Source organism: Odocoileus virginianus, chromosome 32 (assembly GCF_023699985.2).
Source record: "Odocoileus virginianus isolate 20LAN1187 ecotype Illinois chromosome 32, Ovbor_1.2, whole genome shotgun sequence".
NCBI classification, from domain to species: domain Eukaryota; kingdom Metazoa; phylum Chordata; class Mammalia; order Artiodactyla; family Cervidae; genus Odocoileus; species Odocoileus virginianus.
This window is the reverse complement of record NC_069705.1, coordinates 10,911,115-10,918,580: the sequence shown is the minus strand read 5'-3', so window position 1 is coordinate 10,918,580 and position 7,466 is coordinate 10,911,115. Positions and strand designations below refer to the sequence as shown.

At 49.9% G+C, this 7,466-nt stretch overlaps 1 protein-coding gene across 1 annotated transcript in view; it reads left to right on the top strand.

Annotated features, from left to right (window-relative positions):
* The first annotated feature begins 364 nt into the window (after positions 1–364).
* The window catches only part of TACC1 (transforming acidic coiled-coil containing protein 1), a 126,927-nt gene continuing 119,825 nt past the window's right edge, over positions 365–7,466 (top strand). The window contains exon 1 of the mRNA XM_070459870.1: positions 365–454. The gene's annotated coding sequence lies outside the window, so the exon portion shown is untranslated. The remainder of the gene's footprint in view (positions 455–7,466) is intronic.

The window sequence follows — 7,466 nt, the reverse complement described above, 5'->3', positions numbered from 1 at the left end:
CCGAAGGAAAATTTTCCAGCATGTCAGGAACGAAGCTGACGGTCCATTAAGGAGAAAAAAAAAAAGCGCTGGAGGAAAGCGTAAGGCGGGGAAAGCTCCGGGATACAGACGGAGCTTTGCATTCCAGACCGGGCCGCAGTTGAGCGACCCGAGGAAGCTCCCTCTAAAGGGAGGCTGCGGAGATGCACCCTGGGCGCCCAGCCCTAGTGCACACTTCCTGTCCTGCCCCTGGACTTTCAAGCCAAAACTTACAAAACATCCTTTCCCCTGGAACCAAGTGCTTGCTTCGGGAGACCCACCCCTCCCCACGTCGGTGATCTCAGCCTGCCCTCCCCTTCCTTCCGCGGAACCTCTCCCACATGAGAGGCGCTCGGCTTCCCGAGCAGAGATGCTGGATCCGGCGTAGCAGGTGATGCCTGCGGGAGCGAGGCGACCGGGGACCACTGCCCACGAGGTAGGAACGGGGGCTGAGCGTCCTGAGCTCACTTGGCATTTATTGAGCAAAGCGAGGGCTTGACCTTTAAGCCTCGGGCTGGGGGCGTTTTCTGGTTGATGGGGGTATGCTGTGGGTGAGTGGACTCTGGGGGAGGTCAGCCTTTCTTTCCCCTCTTTCTTTCCAAATGTAACTTTAATTCTGGGGTCTCTGGAAGCACGCCGTTGTTTGCCTGGTGTGGCAAATGCTAGAGCAGAATTCTGGGGATTCCCTGATTTCTATTCTCTTTTGCTTTCTTTTCTTGGAGAGAGGGGGCATGGGGAGGGGAGTCCTGGAATATCAGGGAAGGTTCATAAAGACCTTCGCCTCTGAATAGATTCAGAGAGAAAGGACCGCGTGGATGCACAAGGAAAAGGCATTTTTTACTTGATGAACTGGGATCCGGCTGTTTCCCAGGACCTGGGTCGTGCGTCCTCCCGGCCCCTGATGCCCCCCTCCCACCCACTCCATCCCCCCACCCACCTGCTGTCTTGAGGACACACACCTTGAGCTGTTTCTCAGCATGGGGGTATGGCACACGGCCCCAGTGCCGTGTGTTAATGGACAGAACCCAGTTGTCCCTGGAGACTTAGATGTCTGTCTGTGGTAGAGCTAACTGGTCTACCGGGAAGGCAGCATGTGGCTTGTTAAGGACATGCCCCAGCTGGTGGCCGAGAGGCTGGCCCTGGCAGCACATGCTGACATTGGACTGACACAGTGAGCTCAGCAGGGCTTCTGCACAAGGAATGCTCAGAATTTTATGAAGCAATAATAAGTGGAGCATTTCAAATGTCCTTTCTCTGAACTCCTATAGCCTTTACTTCTCTGCAGGACACATTTGGTTCCTTATCGACGCACTGCCTTGCACTGTTTTCTGGGCTTCCTTGATAGCTCAGTTGGTAAAGACTCTGCCTGCAATGCAGGAAACCCTGGGTCAGGAAGATCCGCTGGGGAAGGGATAGGCTACCCACTCCAGTATTCTAACCAACCAAATAAATGAGAGAGTGGATTGGACAAATGAGTCATAACCTATTATTTGGTGATCCCCAGACAGGTACTAACACTTGTTGAGCACTGGCTATGTGCCAGGCACCATTCTGAAGGTGGCAGTTATCATTATCATCCCCATTTTACAGATGAGGAAACTGAGGCTGGAGATAACAACTAGTAAGTGCAGAGAGGGAATCTATACTGAGTCCAGGCCGCCATCCTCTGAAACCAAGATGGGGTTTGATTATGGGTTCCTGCATTGTCTAGCTGGGTGACTTCAAACACGTCAAATGTCTTCAGCCTCAGTTTCCTCATCTGCAAAATGAGTCAATAATAACCTCACCTGACAGAAGTGTTGTGAGAGTTAAGTTAATTTTAGAAATTATTTTACTGAAGCAGGTGAACGATGCAGGCATGCTCCACCCAGCCCCTATCTACCATGTGCAGTATAAACATGAAGGAAACTTTTGCAACTGAAAAGCCTCAGGGTTCTGTAGAAGGTAGCAACAGTGCCTTGTTAGGACTTGAACTTTAAACAAGGAACCCTGGAGTTCACTTACCAGCCAGTGCAAACCTGTGGCCACCAGCTCACTAGACTCTAAGTTCACTAAGAGCAAAGTTCATATCGTATACAGGTTCTGCGTTCAACCAACCTTGGAAAGCCATCTCCAAAAAAATTCCAGAAAGTTCCCCAAAGTAAAACTTGAATTTTCAGGTGATTATTTGTGTAGCATTTAGATCATATTTGCATTGAGATTGTATTTACATTTAGATTGTATTTACATTCTTGTATTAGGTTTTAGAGATGAATTAAAGTATAAGGGAGGATGTATGTAGGTTATATGCAAGTACTGTTCCATTTTATGGGCTTCCTAGGTGACACTAGTGGTAAAGAACCTCCCTGCCACTGCTAGAGATATAAAAGACAAGGGTTCGATCCCTGGGTAGGGAAGATCCCCTGGGGGAGAGCATGGCAACCCACTCCAGTAGTCTTGTCTGGGGAATCCCATGGACAGAAGAGCCTGGTAGGCTACAATCTATAGGGTTGCAAAGAGTCAGACACAACTGAAGCGACTGAGCACGCATGCCCTTTTATGAAAAGGACTTGAGCATGGGTGGATTTTAGTACCTTCAAGTATCTTGGAACCAGTCCTGGGGGCGGGGGGAGCCAAGGGATGACTATGCATTTGTTTCTCTTGGAATATGTTTCTCAACTGTGGTCTAAAGACTTTCGGTGCCCTTTCGAAGGGACCCGGAGTCCCTTTGGGGAGGAGTTCAACAAGTGGATGCTCCAGGAGCCTCCTCTTCCCTCTCCCGACAAAGCAGCTCCGTCTTCACCTGACTGTGTGTTAAGGGGCCAAGTGGAAAGCAAGTTTTGAAATCAATATTCAGAACTGCTAACCTGGGACAGGTAATGTCATGTCTAGGGAGAAAATGACTGCTTACAGGATGGGGTTGATTTACAGAGGGGTTTCCAGCTTGGTCCTGTCTGTGTTCTCACTTGCTTCTCTGCATCACCTTCTATTTAACGACCATCTCCCACCCTGGGGAACCCACAGGTGTCGTGTGCCAGGTAGGCTCAGGGGTGACCCTTCCGTCTCAGGCAGCTGGTCCTCAGGTTCAGGGATGGATAATGGACAGGGCCCCAGAGAGCGTCTATGACAACCTGGGCTCTCTCTGAGTCTTCTCAGGATGTGCCCTTCTCAGTTCTACTCAGTGATGGACTGTACGATCAATACTCATAATAGCTGCTATTGATCTCCCTTAATGATGGACAACTTCCTTATTGAACGCGGTGCTGTGCTGAGCGCAGATATGCTCACGCAATCCCCACAGAAGCCCTGGAAGGTGGTTTCTGCCTGGTCCCCTGCTCTGCTGGTGAGCACGTAAGGGTGAAGGTGTGGTGTGACTTGACTAAGGGCGCCCAGCCAGTTAATGCTGAGGTTGGACTTGGAGCCCCTCCCCCAAGTCTGAGCCACCCTGCCTTGAATATTTTTGCAGCCCCCTTTGACAGAGGTAAGAAGGACATTGTTGTTAGTTGGGTGTTTCTTTCGTGTTTCTGGTAAGGGATGCCCCCTGAGAATAGGCTGGGAGAAACGGGGCTAGGACAGAACATTCAACGGAGGAAGGGTGCTGCTGTGAACATGGAGAGTTGGGATTCTTGTGCAAACTGTGTCCCTGGGAAACATCACCTCTCTTAGGAGAGGGGATACGGTTCAGTGGGCAAGAGCCAGCTCTGTAGTCAGACTCGATGGCCTCAAATCCCTGCTCTGCCCCATATCAGCTAGATCCTCTTGTGCAAATTTCCAAAATAATATTTTGTGTAGAGAGATGATAATAATAGTACTTATATTATAACAACGTTATAAGAGAATGACTTAGTCCACATAAAGCATTTAAAATTGTGTCTGGCACATAGTAAGGACTCAATAAATATGTTACTATGGAGACTTCCCTGGTGGATCAGTGGTTAAGACTTCGCCTTCCAATGTGGGTTTGATCCCTGGTCAGGCAGCTAAGACCCCTCATGCCTCATGGCCAAAAAACCAAAACATGAACGGAAGCAATATTGTAACAGATTCGATAAAGACATTAAAAATGGTCCACATCAAGAAAATCTTTAAAAAAATATATGTTATTATGTGTAGGAGAGTTTGGATTAAGCTTAGGTGGTTGGGTGGCAGGCTGGAAATAAGAAGTAGCTAGTATTTGAGATTGAAAAAACACCAACAATTTCAACTGTGAGCTGGGGTTGGGGATGGGGGTCCCTGAGAGACAGCTTACAACCTTTGAGAAAAAGCTTAAATGTTCTCTTGGAAGTTTAATAAAACTGGAATAACTTGTCTTCAGAATTGGACTTGCCAAATTGGATTCTTTGATTAAATGAAGTTTACCTTATTTATCTTTGGAGTTATGGAAATCAGTCTCACCTCTGACCTATTGTTATTTCTGGAAAAAAAAAAAAAAAAAGAACCAAAAAAACAACTTGTTTGTAAATGCCATTGGCTGAACCACTTGTACTTTTGGAAGGATGACTTTAAGATTTCAAGCTGAGATATAAAATTTAAGAGCTAAATATAGCTGATAAAAGAAAAAAAAACAAACCCAGGAAGGGATCATGACTTACAAAAGAATTTTGTGGCTTTCTCAGAGGACAAATCTGTGAGCGCCGCCTAAGTCTAGACTAAGTTTGCAATGGTTTTGAGAGTAGCATGCACCCGTTTGCCTACCCTTACTGGAATTAAAGTAGGCAGGAAATAAACTGGGGGACTGCCATCTATTGAGCACTTACTGCGAGTCATGCTTTGTGCTAAGTGCTTCATACACAGCGTCTCATGTTTAATCCCTACATCTCCCTACCAGGGGAGAACAGCTGATCCTTAAGCAACACAGGTTTGAAAGTCGCGCAATCGTGTCTGACTCTTTGCAACTCCATGGACTGTAGTCCATGGGATTCTCCAGGCCAGATTACTGGAGTGGGTAGCCCCTCCCTTCTCCAGGGGATCTTCCCGACCCTGGAATCGAACCGGGGTCTCCTGCACTGCAGGTGGATTCTTTACCAACTGAACCACTAGGGAAGCATATGAGGGTTTTTTTTCAGCAAATACGCACAGTTACTACCCTACCTGGGGTTGGCTGAACCCACGGATTCGGAATGTTGGATGTGGAGGGTTGACTCTGTGGAGGGTGGTGGTCCTCTGAACCCCCACCACGGTGTTCAAGGGTCAACAGTACTACAACTATCCCCAGTTTACAAATGAAGATAATGAGGCTTGGAGAAGGAAATAATGTGCACAGAAGCACACAGCTGCTAAGCGCTGGGTGGGAGTTCTAACTGGGGATGTCTGGGTATGGGTGTGAGGGGTTAACTCTGCTTCCCTGGTGTCTCAGACTGTAAAAAATCTGCCTGCAATGCGGTGACCTGGGTTCCATCCCTGGGTTGGAAAGATCCCCTGGAGAAGGGAATGGCAACCCACTCCAGTCTTCTTTCCTGGAGAATCCCCATGGACAGAAGAGCCTGGCGGGCCACAGTCCATAGGGTCGCAAGAATCAAACACGACTGACTGACTGTGATTCACGCTAATTTATGGTAAATGGAATCCTCCTGGATTTTAGCCCTTTCTGTCTGCCTGAGGAGGGCTGTATTTGGAAAAGGATGGAGGAAGCAGTTACTCACAGCCCTCTTAGGCACATAGAGAGCAGAGGTCAGAGGATGCAAAGGTGCCTGACAGGAGAGACCCAGCGCAGCTGCAATCCCAGCCAGCAGACAGTGTCAGGCTACCAGGAGCGGGGTAACTTCCGGATGCAGGGTTTGTTTTTTTTTTTAGGGTAATCTCCTTTACTTGGGGTTCCCTGATAGCTCAGTTGGTAAAGAATCCACCTGCAATGCAGGAGACGCAGGGTTTAGGGACAAAAGAGGAATCTGTTCTACCTCCCAGCCCACCCAAGGTACGGGAAGGGGGTTTGCGGGGAGGTAACACTTTCTGCACTTTCAGTCCTGGGGGGTCTCCTGGCTTCACCCTCTATCTTCAAAAGGAGTTTCCGTGAAACAGAAGCAGACAGGGGTGGTTGCAAAAGCAGCCAGAGTACAGAACAGAACGCCCCAGGGCGGCAGGGAAGGTTTGGTGTCTGCTCCTCGGTCAGGACCCTTGGAACTTCGCGCAGTTTGGCTTTCTGGCTAATGATTACCAGCTGCGCGGGGCTGCCAGCGTCCTCTGTGCCTGGCCAGCCAGCCCGAGGGCCGGGGCCCCCCGAGCGCTGACTCCCCGATGGCTGAGGGGCTGGCCCCTCCCCGTTGGTTGCCCAGAGCCCCTTCTTGTTCTTCCGACCTCGGCCTTCCTTTTCCAGCCTCCCCGAGGGAGCATGGCTGGCCCCTTTCCCCGGGAGACACTCTGGGCCGCGTGCACTGCGATGCCCGCCCAGATCTGAGGGGCGTCCCGGAGAAGAGATGTGAGGAAAGAAATAGCTATGGGACTTTAGGCACGTTCGGATCTGCCTTAGCCTGGGAGGGCGATCAGTCTGCTTCCGGAACCGTGAGCCTCAGATCCCCGAAAGGGCGCTCAGAGGCTTCCTGATCCAAAGCCTTCATTTTGGGGACTTCCGTGGTGGTCCAGAGGTTAGGACTCTGAGCTTCCGAGGCAGGGGCTGTGGGTTCATCTCTGGTTGGGGAACGAAGATCCCACAAGCCCTGCAGCATGGCTTTAAAAAAAAAAAAAAACAGAAAAAAAGTCATTTTAAAGATGAGACCGTTTCCTTCAGAGGAGAGCTTGGACCCACAAAACCAGCCTGCTGGACGGATGGTCTGGATGCAGTTGGTCTGGATGTTTCCATGGGCCCCCAAGTCCCCTCCACCTCTGCATCTCGGCTCTCCTCTGCATCCAGAAGGCTGACCTGAATGGCTCCTTCGCATCTGGCTCCTGGTTTAGGTTCATCCAACCAAGGCCTCAGGCGGGAGGTCAGAGGGAAGAGAGAGGACACGGAGGTATTTATTCCCCTGGCTCCCTTTCCTGCTGTGTCGCCCGGGCGGGCCGTGTCCCTGACACCCCTGTCCATGGCCCTCTCCCCACAGCTCTGTCCCTCCGACCCCCACAGGCCCAGGGCGGCGGCGTCTCCCTGACTGCGCCCACCTGCAGAACAGCACTGTCTCCTGTCTCCTGACTGCTCAAGGCCTTTGTAAACAGTCCCTTTATTAAGCTCTCCAATTGGAGAGTGTTACCCTGTCACGTCTTGGCAAATAAAAGAGGCTTTGTGTACTAGAGAAAGAAAAGTCTATACGAAAGGAAGATGAAATTCAGCAAGAGGGTGGGTTTGTTTCCTGAGGCAGCTGTGAGAAATGACCATGAACTTGGAGGCTTAAAACAACAGGCGTAAAAAAAAAAAAAAAAAAAAAAAACAGGCGTGGGCTTCCCTTCTGGTTCAGGGGATAAGAATCCGCCTGCCAATGCAGAAGACACAGGTTCGATCCCTGGTCCGGGAAGATCCCATATGCCACAGAGCAACTCAA